Below are 16,277 nucleotides of genomic sequence, written 5' to 3' on the forward strand. Positions count from 1 at the left end.
TAGAGCTATATTGAATTATTTGAAAAGTTTGATTGAATTTAAAGTTGTGTTTTTTACTTAATTCATTAAATTAATATTGCTGCATCCATGCCTGTGGAAGTGGGGGTTTAGGGTTGATCTGCTAATTATACAATAATCCATTTTACATGTGATAAATTGTATTTAACTTTTCTGTTCATTATCTTACAGTTGTGTTTATGCAGATTTTATTTAATAAAGTTTAAGGTTCTTCAGAAAAAACAAAAAATAATACTTTTTGAATATCGATTAATGACTTTAAGAATTGGTTATCAATAAGACCTTGATTCTTAGTCACAAACTGATGAAACATACTTATATATAATTTACTCAATTTGTAATTATTTAATTCATTAATTAATATGATATGATAAGATAAAATGACAAAACTGATAGAAAAACTGCAGAATGGATATAGATGTAAGTTAAAACAAAATGAGTCAGATCTTAAGCAGAGGAGAAGAAAGTTGCATAACTCACTAAGGACACCACCATTCTCAGTAAAGAAAGGAGACAGGCCAATAGCTAAATTTCAGGGTTATAATTAACATTTTAAGAGAGAGAGATGAGACTATTATAAAAAAAATTGATGGAAGTATACTATGTAATTGAAAAGAGAGAAACATTAGATGGTGGCAGAAAACACAAGGTAGTGCTTTGCATAACCAGCTCAACATCTATAATACTATTTTGTAATTTAGGTTTTGTAAAGTCCAGCCTCTAATTTTAACTTAATTTAATTTATTTTTATGTGTATGGGTGTTTGCTTGAAATTTGTGTGCCATGTGCCTGCCTGGTGTCCATGGAGGCCTAGGGATTTTGGGTTCCCTAAGACTATAGTCACAGACAATTGTGAGATGTCATGTGGGTGCTTAGAATTTAAACAAGGTCCTCTGGGACAGCAGGCAGTGCTTTTAACCGCCAAGCCATCTCTCTAGCTCTCCTCTACCCTAAAGTGTCTATTTTTAGAGAGATATTATCAGATTGTCTCAATATTCTCAGGAGCTGTTAGCAACAGCTCTCAACAGAATTCCATGGTAGTATGATGGAGACCACACAAAGTACATCTGCAGAACGAGTCCTGCTCACAGGCAACCAGTTTGTAACTTTGACTTCAGAGACATCAACATGCATAAAATATGTGAAAATTCTACCCCCACCAATACATTTCATTTCAATTCTACAGGTAGATTCAGAGAAGGCTAAGGATTTCCACTTGTTTTAAATTCCATTACACATGTTAATTAGTTTGTGTTAGAGTGACGCAACCAGTACTTAAAGCTAACACGATTAGCCCTCAAAAATAGTGACATGTGTCAATAGAATAGATGTTAAGAATTGATGACTTACAACACATGCACACACACACACACACACACACACACACACACAAAATTTAGGATTCAGTCAATTGATCTGACTAGCACACACACACACAGACACACACAAATAGAAGTATGTGAGCATGAATGCTGTATAAACTTGTGTTTCCCACTTACTTCTTAGCCTTCTACAAATACTTTAGAGCTATGTCTCCTTATATATGTGATTCTCTCTCGGATTACTAATAGAAACCTCCACACATGCCTTTGCCTCCTGGGGTGGGTGAAAATGATTTGACTTTGTTGTTGTTAAACTCATCAGACAACTAGCTCTAGCTAACAGTATTACCTATAGAACTTAATTTCTAATGATATGCAAACGACTCCAGTAGGATCCATAGAATAGTCATGGACTAATAGCATTAAACTCATTCCTTCAAAACAAACACTTAACAGAAAATTTAAAAAAAAAATATGAGTTTGATAATTAATTTAATTTTGGTTCTTCAGCCTTATTCTCCAGACTCAAATGTCGATCCTTATATACACGGGAGATTCTATGCGAGAAGGCCCCCAAAATATTTTTTGTGTGTGACATGTTACACCTTATGCCCAAGTGGCAATGACTTCAAGTCTTCCTTAAGCTGAGTGGGTGCAGAGCTGGGTTATCTACTGTAAAATGGTCACCCTGTTGAACTCCAGGCTGTGCTCAGAAACTTACATGAAGATATCTCTGCATCCTCAAGGGAAACCATTCCTATTTAAGTGATCTTTTCTGAACATGTTTCTCTTAGTGTTAAACCTGAACTGCCTATTGGTTCAGTTTAATCCCATTTATCCTGGTTCACTCCCAGGTGACCACACTGACTAAAGGTAATACTACCTTTGGGAGTGAAATTGCAGGCCTGGATGGTCAGGTTTATCAAAGCTACAAATGCAGTAATAAAGAGGAATGAAAATATTTCAAAAGCATACCGCAGTCCAAAACCCAACATAAGTGGCTTTACATACTCACAATTTGTGAAAACGGTACAAATAAGTAAAATTCCTAAGTGTTTCAGGGACATAGTAAATAGGAGAAAAATAAAAAGAAAAAATAAAAGAAGTAAGAGGCCATATACTTAAGTGTATCAAAACACTGATTCTCTAAAAAATTTTTAGAACTGCTCTTAAATCTGTAGTTATTTCTATGACTTGAAAGAGGAGGTTTTAAGAAGCTATAAGAAACAGATGGAGTCACTGAGGATAATCTAAATGCAATGAACTCCTTTCTTATTTCATATGGTCTTTGGACTGATGGACTAAGGGAGTTAAGTGTTATACCCAGGGTTGTAACTTATTTCTACTTGGGATGCTGCACATCGGGCTTTATAAATCAGGACTGGTATTCCCTGCTATGAGAGGGATAAAACAAATCTACCATGATGATACAGTGAAGCATAACTGCAGTGTAGCCCTGAAGACCTGAGCGCTACTGCAGCAACACATTTGTGAAGAAAAATAGTCATCAAGCCCCAATGTGTAAAGATGGAGACATGCAACAATAAAGCTGACTGAACATGGGGAAGTTAGCGGCACCACATGGCGGCTGACCTGCCTCCTGGCAGATGCAAAACACGGAAGAGGGAATAATGGCAGGGTCTGGGAGAAAATATAGCCCCAAAGACAGGTCCCTCCCACCAGGTTCCCACACACTGCTACCACCTCCTAATATTAAAATTTGTTGGTATCTCTGTCTCTCTGTCTGTCTCTGTCTCCCCCTCAAGTGTTTGTGTGTTTGTGTTTGTGTGTGTGTGTGTGTGTGTGTGTGTGTGTGTGTGTGTGATAGTGCATTATGGACATCGGAGAACACCTTGAAAGAATCAGTGTTCTCTTTTCCCCCGTGTGAGTTCCAGAGATTGAATTTAGGCAGCCAGATTGGGTGGGAAGCACCATCACCTGCCAAATCATCACACCCTCAAATTTTAATTCACTGGTGGATCAAACCATTCATGGTCAAATATTAGTGACTTAATACACTCTGGAAAGACATTCACAGACAACAGACATCCCACAGGTGTGCTTTACAAATCTCTAAGGCTGTTTGAGTCCAATCAAGATGATTCAACATCACATTCTGTTGTCATAGCTAGCAGACAGTACACCTTCATGTACTACCATCTAGACTACCTTCCTTTAGGAGATAGTCCTACCTCAGGGGATTCACATTTTCTTCGAAAAAAAAAAAAAAAACCCATTTCTTTCTTGCTCTCATGGCACATGCAATGACCAAGCTGAAGTTCACAGAAGATTACATCCTTCCCTGATGTCCATCCTTATAGCGAAAGTTCTTAAATCCCTCTGCAGTGGAGAGGACATAGACTGCACAACTTGACCACAAAGGAAGCTCTATCCTGTAGCCATCAGTGATTCAAAGATATCTTGTTCCACTGTACTTATTAGTTGGATGACGTTTGAACTGATATTAATATAATTGTGGTGGTTTAGATAGGAATGACCCCCACAGATACTCATGTATTTGAATGCTTGGCCCAGAGGAAGTGGCACTACTAGGAAATGTGGCCCTGTTGGAGAAGGTGTGGCCTTGTTGGAGGAAGTGTGTCATTTGGGGTTAGGATTTGAGGTCTCATATACTCATGTTCCCCCAATGTGGTTCATTCTTTTTCTGCTGCCTGCAGATCAAGATGATGAACTCTCAGCTTCCTCCCCAACAACATGTCTGCTTGCATGCCACTATGTTCCACCTTGTTGACAATGGACTAAACCTCTGAAATTGTAAGCTGGACTCAAATGTTTTTTTCTTTATAAGAGTTTCTGTTGTCGTGGTGTCTCTTCACAGCAAGAGAAATCCTAAGACAACAATTTAAAAATAAAATAAAACAGCAAATTTACGTAGTACATCAATGGACATGGCGAAATAAATCTAGAATTGAGCTATAAACTATATGCATTTAATATGTACATTGTGATGCTTTGATATATAGTCTTATGAAATAATCATCACAATCAAGGCCATGAGCCGTATTATGTCTCCAAGAAGGATTTTTGAACTTTTATTGTTTTTCTAACTTTTGTATTTTAGTTATTTGAGACAAAGTCCCTTGTAGCCTCAGGGTGGCCTCAAACTTGCTCTGTAGCCAAGGCTGGCTTTGAACTTATGATCCACCTGCCTTAGCCTCCAAAGTGCTGGTACATATATGTCACCACATCTGGCTGGAGAAGCATCTTTCAAAATACTTCATTTAGGATGAAATTTATCTTGTTAGTACTTGTGTTTGTTGTCCTGTGGGTCCTGCTTTTGGCATAGAAGCACCAAATAAGTCTCACCTGAAGTTGAAAAAAAGGTCGCTTCCCTCTTAATTCTAGTTGCCAAGTTTAGGTTTGATGTTAGGTTTATAATTCATTGAGAATAATCTTTGTTTATAATTAAATGTATTCATTACACAACTCATTAGAAAAGACTACCCACTGGACTGAATGAGTCTTGGCTGCTCTTCACATATGTGTGGGTCCTGTTAGAATCTCTGTTTTATCCTTTTGTACCCACTCGTCTGTATGTGGGCCATTTCCATGTTGGCATCACAACTACCTTTGTGCTGTATTTTTATGTAAGTCTTAAACTCCTACAGCTAACCCCACAACTTCAATTCTTCAAAGCTGTTTGAGTTACTCTAACTCTTCACATTTTAAATTAAGGGAAGAAATTAATTTATGTGTTTGAGTATTTTTCTTGCATATGTATCTGTGCACCAATTGTGTGCCTGACACCTAAGAGGCCAAAAGAGGGCCTTAGATCTCTTAGAACTAGTCGGGGGCAGTCTTGTGAATGCTGGGAATCAAGCCCTTGTCCTCTGCAGGAAGAGCCAGTGCTTTGAACTATTGAGCCATTGCTCCAGCCCTATTCACAGTTTTATGAGGCTTTTTAGAATCACTTCATTAGTTTAAAGAAATAGAGTGTAAGAGTAAGAATAAGTTAGAGAGAGAGAGAGAGAGAAATCTTTGTGTGGTAGATATGCAAATCTACAGATCACTTGAAGAAAAATGAGCATTAGTGAGCCTCTTAACTCATAAATATAATATTTTCATTTAAATTTTCTTTAATTTTTAAGCAACATTTTCATAAACTTTAGTTTATAAGTTTATAAATCTTTAGTTAAATTTATGGCTAAATTTCTCTTATCTTTGTATGTTATTAGTAATGTCATCTTTAGTTTTAATTTCTTATTTTTGTTGCTAGTACAACTTTATTCTATAGTTGGTCTCATACAACAGCCCTACACACTGAGTAGTTGTAGCACATTTTAGACACTCAATACATTCCTGACACAGTGAGTAAATATTCTTTTATATTGTGTATAAATATTATTTTACAATTTCTTTCTTTCTTTGTCATTCCACAGCTTTACTGATTAGCAAAAGTATCTATACTTAATTATTCATTAATTTATTTATCAGTATTTTATTATCTGTTAAACACTCGCAATAGAGTAGCTGAAACAAGAAAGGCTAACATTATAACAAAACTTATTCACCGATTTGAAAAAATCATGTGTATTTTAATATGGGTATTAATAACTGTGAGAAATATTTAGTAAAACTATGGATATTTAGACAAAAGAATAATAGACAAAAGCAAAAATAATTCTATCTTCGAATGTGTAAAGGATTGGAAAGGATTAATTCTGTGTTCTGTTTAAGTCCATAGGACTTAACAAGGATTAGTGGTGAAAGTTGAGAAAGCAACTTAAGAATTGCTACCATAAAACTATTTGTTATTGAAACAATTTGTCTCAAAAATATTTTGGAAAAGTCTATTAAGATGTTAGTAAATCTTTTATTAGTCATGTCACAAACAGCACCATTGTCAGGCAGAAGAAACAGTGAAAGGGTGACCAGAGTGCTTTACAATTTGGATCATCAAAAGTTCCAAGAATCAAAAATTGAACAGCATAAGGCCCAGACCTATAATTGAAAGTTCTGTTTAGTGAAAACAAAAATAAGGTTTTTTTAAAGATGTATGATACAGATAATACAATTCAAATTGTGGGTAAAAAGCAGGACAAAGATAAAGATCTTTGAAGAATCCTACAAAAAAGTGTGTACTTTATGTGTGTATATGTGTGTATTCATATTTGTATGTATCTATATGATGAATCACATCATATATAGCAGGAATTGCCTAGATATTTGATGTCCAATAAAGTGCATGCTGGCCTGCAGGCTTTCTCAGTATCATGAGAAGAGATAGCTCTTCTCATCCCACCCACTACTGTAAGCTTCTCCAGCTCACAGGCTTCACTTCTCCATGAGGGATGGAGTGATAGTTCATTGGTTAAGAGCATTTGCTGCTCTTCCAGAGGACCCACATTCGGTTCCCAGAACTCACATTGTAGTTCACAACCATCTGTGACTCTAGTTCCAGAGGGTACAATGCTCTTTTGGGCCTCCTCTGGCACTGCACAAAAATGTTGATACCAAAGAAGAGCAAGGTTTGAGAATTTAGGAGATGCTAACAGTCTTGCATTTTGCAATCTGATCGACCTCCTGTTTACAGTCTTGTGAGCTTTGAGAGTATCTGAATTTTACAATTGTAGGCTCAAATCTGTGTCAAAGGATGAAGGAGGTTTGCCAAGGAATGAGACTTTTGAGCTTTTGTTATGTGCTTATATTTAGATATTGTTTATGGATAGTGGTTTGGAGAAGAGTTGATGCTGAACATGCTCTGAGTTTCCACAAATGGTAGCATTCTAATACCTCTCCTAATACAGCTTCCTGCTACTCTCTTGGCAATTGGCCCATCTGTTGGTAATATCAAGGCATTGTAGCTGCTAGAGAATTGAATTTGGGGTGATGCCCATTTTATTAAGAGCTGTCCAGACCCCTATGTTATCAAAGGTTCAAAATTTGGCCAATTTTGGTGGTGAATCCTCATGTTCAGCTGCAGGGAAGTATAGATCTATGCAGAACTATTCAAAAGGGTTTCTGTGCTTGTAAAAATTGTCCCTATCCCCAACATAATGTTGGTATTTAACTAGAAAAAATTCTGAACGTATAGTGCTTTTGTTTTGGTGTGGTTTGCATGTCCCTCATCTATCTGTCTGTTGAAGTTTTGTCACAAGGCAGACTCAAAAGAATAAAAAATTAACTTGATTGTGTTGTTTAGAGACAGGTCCTTGGGGAGGAGATTAGGATGGAATAATGCCATAGAAAAACCCTTGTGATTGAAATTTATAAGATTGAGAGGCACTAGAAGAGGTACACTCACTTTCTGTCTTGCTATAGAATGTCTGTGCTGTTTCAGCCATCAAGACTATAATCACAAGGTACAAATTTGAACTCCCTGAGCTGTGAGATACACAAACCTCTTTCCTTTATAAAGTTATTTAGACTCAAATATTCCATTATAATAACACAAAACAAGTTAATAGAGGCAAGAAAACTATATACTTTCTGAGGCCCTGCAACTAGAATTATTTTGACCCACTGGTAAAGGGTTCACATTCAAGTTATCTTTCTCTTTTCTTCAAGATGAAATTAAGACTAATATTCCCAGGTTGCCTTGGAAACAACACCGGCAGGGCTGAGCCCAGTTTTCTCCTCATCTGCTGCTATCTGTACTGCTTGTAAAGTGCCATGCATTCTATGTCACTGGTGTCTGGGTTGTGGTTTTATCAGTCTTCTGATGCTAGAAGGTCAGCAGATTGCCTCTTATGAATGCTACTAAAACAGAAGCTTGTGTTAACTCTCCCCCAATGTGTGCAGATGTTTTAACACTAAAGAGTCAATCACCCCAATAAAACTCTCTGGAGGAGGTTAGTTGATTCCATCCTTATCACTAACTAGTCCTGGGTATAATCCACAGAGAAAAAACCAGCCACTCAGCTTTTACTACATCAGTCACTATGTATCGATCAGAGAATCTCTGCTCTCTTTTGTTTATTTCTAACATGCTGGGCAAATTGTTGTGAATGCAGGTAGTACCAAATGGGGCTCCCTGTAGGCCTAAAATGAAATGTGGGAGCCATTGGAAGGCAAGTAAAAGCTGGGCTTTAATAAAAACCACCCAGTCCATTTCAGAGTCATGGATCATGGATGGATAAAATGACTCATGAGATGGTAGCTACAGGGTCCTCTAGGAAAGGTCTGATCATCCTTTTTCAGGGGCAATGCTTCGAGACAGGGCTTCTCTATGTAGCTCTGGCTCTCCTGGAACTTTCTTTGTAGACCAGACTGGCCTCAAACTCACAGAGATCTTCTTGTTTTTGCCTCCCAAGTGCTAGGATTAAAGGCATGAGCCACTATGCATGGTGGGTGGCCTGATCATCCGTAAGGTCAGGAGAAAGAGGTTAGTCTATTTCCCCAGTCCCCTGACTCTGGCACTGCCTAAACCAGATGCTGGGAAAGTCCCAGAAGCTTCTTCATTGAGAGGAGCCAGCTGTGGCTGAGCAGATGGGAGTTCAAAGCAGGGGCCTGGCTGCCTTTGAGTCTGTCTAGTAGCTACTGTGGTCTCAGCCTATTCATGTGTTAGAAATTATCCTTATCGTGGAAGGCAGTACAGGTGGTTTCTCTTTCCTCTGCAGTAGGTTGGCTACCTGGTGGCACCGGTAAAGGAAGATTCTTGGATGTTTTGGAAGGCTTTGGGTTCCTAGGGACTAACAGAATAGCCCGAGAAGTTTTAAAATACATTAGAATTAACCAGTTGAGGGAAGATCCCTGTGAGATTAATGCATCTTGAGACCAGATGATCCTTCCCTACTTGCTGATACCTATGAGGTCTTGACACCCCAAGGTGAGAGCTAGGTCTGCTGACTTGGCAATGTGTTCTCTGACTCACACTGTTCCCTTGCCAGTGTCCTGTGCTTTCTAACTCTGCAAATTCTACTTTCTGATGGAAGATAAATGCAAAATTTTTTACATGTCACAATTTCAGCATTCAGAGAATTTTTTCCTTATCTTGATGGGATATGTTGGATAGGCACTGCTGATTCATAGTCACCATGTTAAGTATTTAGCAGTTGGGGGCTGGGAAAAAGTTCACTGTGTAGAAATGCTTGTCATCCAAGCATGAGAACCTGAGTTCAGATCTCCAGCACCCACACGGCATCACCTCTTGTCTCAGCACTGAGGGGGTAGAGACAGAACAACCCTGGGGACTTGCTAGTCAGACAGGCTAGCCAAATTCATGAGACCCCCTTTGTTGTCTAATGTGTAAGGTGAGACCTGCTGTATAACACCTATAAATCTCCTTTTCATAATTTGTAAATTTGCCACAGGAATGTGGTAAGAACTAGATGTGTTAAGTTAATTTGAACAGTGTATAAACAGCAAGTGTTGTAGTGGCTTGGGCTCAGGACCGCTGCCATGACTTCCCACTTCTGCTCTTCAAAAGCACAGAATGAAGACCTAAACAGCCTTTGTCTTCATCTTTGCTCAGCTTTATCTGTCCCTAAAATGCTTGCAGCTTTAGGCTCTTGCCATGGAAAACATCTCCACCATTTCTGCATCACAACAGACCTTTTCAAGGGAGATTACATAACCACTTGTCACCGTGAGATTCCTTCTGTGGAGGTGCCCACCCTCTTACTTCTTCACCCACATGCCAAATGCTTGCTTCTTTAATATCTCCTCCTCTGTGTGGCCTGTCTCCAGTCTCCAAAGGGAAGCCTAGCTCTTCTTTGCACTCCCACACACCATTTCTAAACTTATATCCCTCACACAGCACTAGGAGGGTCTGTTTGTGCCATATATGTTTACATATCTGGATTTTTTTTCCTTAGATCATATGTTTCTAGGGGGTCTTGGGAGGTGTCTGTCATTCTTAAAGATTTTTAAATATGCCCAATGTGCTAAAAACAAATCAAACAAACTTGTAAGACCAGTATTTTCTTCAGAGAATAAAATACATAAGCTCTTAGGAGTCTCAAGGTTGTATCAGTCCAAAATTCTGTTCTGCATATGGGTAGCAACCCAATGGAATCAGGAGGAAGGGTTCATTCAGCACAAACCTAATTGCAGTCCTCACTTGATTCACTCCTATAAATGACAACCATCAGATGCCAAGTTGTGGCAGAGTGACATCTGGCTCTTTGGCAGGCACCCCCGGCAACAGTGTTAATGACTTCAGAGATGGCTCTCGATGTGTAATGTAGTTAAGTTTGTTGTTGCGATTGCAATATCCTCCTCAGCATCTTCTTGCATCATCTTCTAACTCACTTCTGATTCAGCTTCTATGAAATCTGGACACATTTATCCAAATTTGTCCCATGCCCTTCATGGCCTTGACACACCAGTCCTTTAATATATTTTCATCAGCTCCTGGACATTTTTCACACACAGTTGAAGGAACTTCACAGCCACTTTGTGTTCGGATAGGTGACAGTTTTGTTGTCTAAGAAAAGTTCTTTAGTGCTGGACCAAATTACATTTTCTAAGATGACCACATTTGAGGCGCCTTCTGAAATCACACTATATAAAGAAAAAATGCCCCAGTGACTACATATGCTTTGAATTTGAAACCAATATGTAGCGCTTCATTAGCTCTCAGGATGAGCTGGGGAAAGGCAGGCTTGCAGCTTGCTCAGACTGGGAAAAAATATACACATTTTAATTCTATCTTAGGCATTAAAAACAAAGCCTCTATTAGAAATTTCAACCAGTTTCAAAAATGATGCATTTAATTTCAGACAAATTTCTGCTTTCTTTTCTTCTCTCTCTATAATGAAGAAACACAAGGCCAAATACAAAAATGAAGATAACCTGAGAAATAACAAAACCCTAATGCTTTCTCTTTTCTGGTGATTGGTTACTGTGCTTTTGCAAGGCATCAGAATTAATCAGATACAATGTATATGCATACACATGTGTAAAATCCTAACAAAAACATTAGGACTCAAATGGTAAGTCACTGCAGTAAGAAATGATTTTATACAATCCTCATAATGCAAATAAGCTCTTGGAATCGATAGGCGAAAATAAATGGTAACTTTATTTTATGGGCTTTATGACTTTTTTTGCATACAAAATAACTACAATGCTCACAATTGAAAAAAATCACATTATCTAGTGTTATGACTTATTGGAGAAACATTTACTCGTGGAGCCAAAGCATTTATCATTTTTAATTGGAAATTAATGAAACAGTATTTATATTGCTTATGCTTTTACTTTTTTATCGGGCATGCCATCTTTAGATATATTACACCTGTTTAAAATGCTGATAGAAATCATAGATACAGGATTATGAAATGTCAAATGTAAAATCAAAGGGGAGGATGGCTGTAAAATCATCCAGTCACCTCTCAGAGAGACTAAGACATGCTCTAGCTCTTCAAAATCTGAAGTAATTTGAAAGGAGGGTGACTGTCCATGGCTCAAATGTGAATTTCATACACTGTATCTTTCATTTGTTTTCAGAAGATAGGCAAAACAAGAGAGGTCAGAACATAATTGTTCTGGGAATGGTAAATGGTTTATATTTTATTAACTATTTTGATGGGGAACAATGGGATCTTCCGAAAAGTCATCAAGTCTTTGGCCAAACTCCCCTGTGTCTTGGTGAACAGCACTCACTTCAATCTCCATAAATATACTGAGGCCTTGTGAAAGGTGCAAACAGCTGCTTTGTCTCCACATTGTGTGCATAAATGTTCATTGTGAGATGTAAATTGATCAAACTGTGGAAACAAATCATTTAAGGTTTGTGCAGTGATTAATAACAGAAGCCAGTAATCAGAGCTCCCTGCCACCAGCACATCTGGTACAGAGAATTTCTAGTTTGCCCTATTATGCAAATGTGCAATAAAACAAATACATTACTTAATTTAGCAGCTGGTTCAGACACATTATTTTAGGTGATTTCTTTATGTTTTGTGTACTTTTGCTGTAGATGGTGGTTAATTTGAATTAATTCAGTTGTTTATGGAATGAGGGTTCCTACATTTAAAAAAAAAAAAAAACTGCCCCCAGTGAAGCCAGCTTTTGAGAGTGCACTATGGCTGTGAGCACTCAGAACCAGACACAGCAGCAAATACAAGCACTCAGAAGTTTAAAACTGAAGCTCATTTAATTTCCGTGTTCCTGGAAATGGAGGAAAATCCCATGACCATTGTGAAACTTGTTGGATTTAGCCTTTGTGTTTGCTGAAAGTGCAATTTCTTTTTGTGTTGAGCAAAAATCTGGACCACAAGGAGAAAATTTATAAGAGAACTTACCAGTAAGGATGGAGGGATCCCAGAAATGTGTCCCAGGGCATAGAATGCTGAGATGGGAATGAGGGTCTGATTTCAAAATTCCTTTTCATAATTCCATTATCTTGTTTCTACACCAAAGTTAAATTTCCACAGGAGGGGCAATAAAACAGTATAGAGTGATTTTAGCACCATGGGAACTAGAAAAAATGCTATGTCTAAATAAAACCATCTTCTACATAATAATGTTTAAGTCAATAACAGACTGGAGGAGGAACTGTAAGATTGTGTCTCCCAGTGACTATGGTCACCTTGGCTTGAGTAACTACACTATGATGGTCATACAATGACACCATGACCCCACAAAAAATGGTTGTAAATATTCAGTTGTGCATTCTACCATGTTGAATAGAAAATCATAGTAAGTAGAGAATTCAGACATTAAGATTTAGAAAGTAGCAGCAATGATTTGGAATTCCTAAGGGAGAGTGGGCATTTTGGAAATGTGAGTCAGTCAACAGAGAGATTGTTTTGATCAGGATCCTCCATAGAAACAGAGTAAGCATACATAGAAAGGTATTTATTACAAGGAACTGGCTTCTATAATTATGGAATATAGAAATCCCAGAATCTGTAGTATGGGCATGCATCAGGAGATTCAGAAAAGTTTCTAGAATAGATGAGGTCTACAGGCTATGTGCAAGGAAGACTGATTCTATTCAGGCCTGAAGCTGTATGAAGAAGACCCACTGAGTATGGAAAGAAGTTGTTTTACTCTAAATTCAGTGATTTAGATGTTAATCTCATCCCCAAATACCTTCGAGATTGATGTATAAAAATATACCTTCACAATAAACCAAATATGTATTTAAGAAGGCAGAAAAATAAAGTATGTCAAAAAGAGAATGAAATAATGTTTAAAATAACTATATACATAGCATTTCAAAAACAGCAGTAAATGCTAGAACTCTGGATTTTTATCTTCCAGTGTAGACATCCTGACATCATGGACAAAGTCTCTCCATACCACTTAGTGTTTCAGTGACTGGGAATCTTAAAGACTTGAAGTGGTAACACTGAATGTTTCAAGGTATCAGCTAATGTGTTTTTTCTGTTCAGACCTGGAGAAGTCATAAAGGAAGTGGATTGGATTCATTCAGCAAGAACTAGGCTTGACAACAGTAGTCTTATTTTGTATGTGGACTATGAAGGCAACATAACATAATGGGAAAGAACAAGGCATTGAAGTCAGAAGGCTCTTTTCTTTACCCTGTTCAACACTATTGGTGTGATTTCTTGGCAAGCTGCATAGCTCACTAAGCCACAATTTCCATATCTATAAACTAACAATAATTGAGCCTATTTTCCTAGGGCTATCATGAGGATTAAAGGAATTAAGGCATTTGCAACTCTGCACAATGCCTGACATGTGATAACTCAATAAACATTGTACTTCTAATAGCTACAGGAGAAGAAAAGGACTTGGAGCCAGAGGCATAGAAGTCCAAAAACTAAGCCAATCTCATCCCTACTCTCCATCTTCTGCAGAAGATATTCTGGGTGAGAGGCCATTGAGTTAGTACAAGGTCATTGAAGGACTACCACAGATACCACAGTCTTTTGGGGGGGAATATTATATTCTATACTAGAGAAAATATTTCATAGACAAACAATAGCAAATATATAGATAAATTCCATAATAAAAAATTCTTCTTATAATTTGGTAATTGAAAGTATTTGGGACTAAACAAATCTACTAAATACCGACTTCAAATCTTAAGGCTCATGTTACACTTGTGCAAATTTCTTCAACTCAGAAAGTTTACTTTTCTAATGATGTGGGAGTTTTAAAAAATTAAAATTTGGGGGGTGTTAACATTCTGTGGAAGTAAAGAGAAAATGAAACAAGACAAATAACAACAGTTTTTATGTAGCACTAAGAAGACATCTATAGAAGTTTCATGAAGTAAAACTTCTACTATGTTGAACATGAAACCTCCTAAAATGGTGTGTTCACTTGACAAAAAAAGAGAGTATAGTTGTAATTTTAGATATAAAATATTAGCAGGAGTCCCTAGTTAATTCAAACTCAAATGACCTTTGGCTTTTATGTGACTATTGTTAGAAAGGAGAACTTTGCAGTAGTCAATATATAGTGTTCACTGCAGTCTTAAACCCTGAAGCATTCTGATAAGCTATAAACTGGGCTTCAGTGGGATGTAAGAACAGGGAGAAAACAAGTTAGCTGGCTTTTCATATAGTATTCTATTCTACTCATGTGACCACAAAGTTCCAAAGGCACCTTTTCCTGTATTTCTGAGGCTAGTATTAATAAAATTACTTTGTAACTTGGCAGTTATAAATCGTGACTCCTCTGTCACTGGCTAGGTCATAGGTGTCTCACTATTCTTTTTAAACACTGATGGGTTCAGAAGAGTAAATAAATAGAGTCAGAGTACAATATTCTAGTCACTTCTGTAATGGGAAGTAAGCAAAGCAGTTTAACAGGAGGTAGGGGAGGGGAGGAGGAGGAGAAGGGGACAGAGACCACAGTCAAACAGATGATGGAATGAATATCCTGTTTAAGTATGCCAGACATGCTCATGTAAATGGAACTTGTGGGTCACCAGAGATGACAGGCATGGCATATTGGGCTGATCCCATAATTAAGGGAAAAGACGTAAGTCAGGAACACTGCAGATTGAATGTACTGCTTTACTGCACCCTGTAATTACTATTCTTGGGATTTTTATTCCAATAGACACTCTGTACTGATGATATGGACTATGTTCTCTGTTTAGTATCAAAAGTTAAAGAGTAGTGTGTGTGGCAGATTAGAGCTTCATCTATTGCTCTTGCACATACGAAGGCTATCCCTCCATTTTGGCAGAATTCAAGAAGAGATTTCTACAGGGAAGCAATGCAAATACTGATTCTCCATCAAATCAAAGATTTCTTTATGCCTGACCTTTTCCAGATTAGGCAGCTAGTAATTAAAGAACAAAAGGGTTAAACTTCCCAGAACCATTAGCACTTACTACACAAACACAGACAAGCACATACATACTTATGCCTACCTGGAATATTAAAGTATTGGGTTTTTTTTTTCCTTTGAAAATTTGTTCTTTATAACATTTCTAATATTTACATAAAAGACATGATAAGGTGTTATTTTTTTTCCTGACTAATGGGGTCCAAATTTTGTCTGAGGTAGAGTATGCTTATCTTTTTTTTTTTTTTTAAAAAAAGATTTATTTATTTATTATGTATACAGCATGTTTGTCTGCAGGCCAGAAGAGGGCACCAGATCTCATTACAGATGGTTGTGAGCCACCATGTGGTTGCTGGGAATTGAACTCAGGACCTCTGGAAGAGCAGTCAGTGCTCTTAACCTCTGAGCCATCTCTCCAGCCTGAGTATGCTTATCTTTAGAGAACAAAATGTGATTGACAAAGCCAATCATGAAAGTTGTTTCAACCCAGAGTAGCCATGTAATGAAGCTCTGTGAGACCTAAGGGGCATGGGTCTATGTATACTTCAGAGAAATGGCTAGCAGGTGAAAGCAAGCAGACAATATGACCAATGTCTTCTCTCCTCTGTCCTACATATCCCTTTATTAGAACACAATGTGGCAGCTAGAGCTTCTGCAAAAACTTGAGATAATGACAGAAGAATAGAAAGTATTGAGGAAACATTGACCCTGGCATCATGAAACTTTAACCAACAGTAGTTTTTAGCTGTATTGTGTAGG

This window comes from Peromyscus leucopus, chromosome 14 (assembly GCF_004664715.2).
Source record: "Peromyscus leucopus breed LL Stock chromosome 14, UCI_PerLeu_2.1, whole genome shotgun sequence".
Classification (NCBI taxonomy): Eukaryota; Metazoa; Chordata; class Mammalia; order Rodentia; family Cricetidae; genus Peromyscus; species Peromyscus leucopus.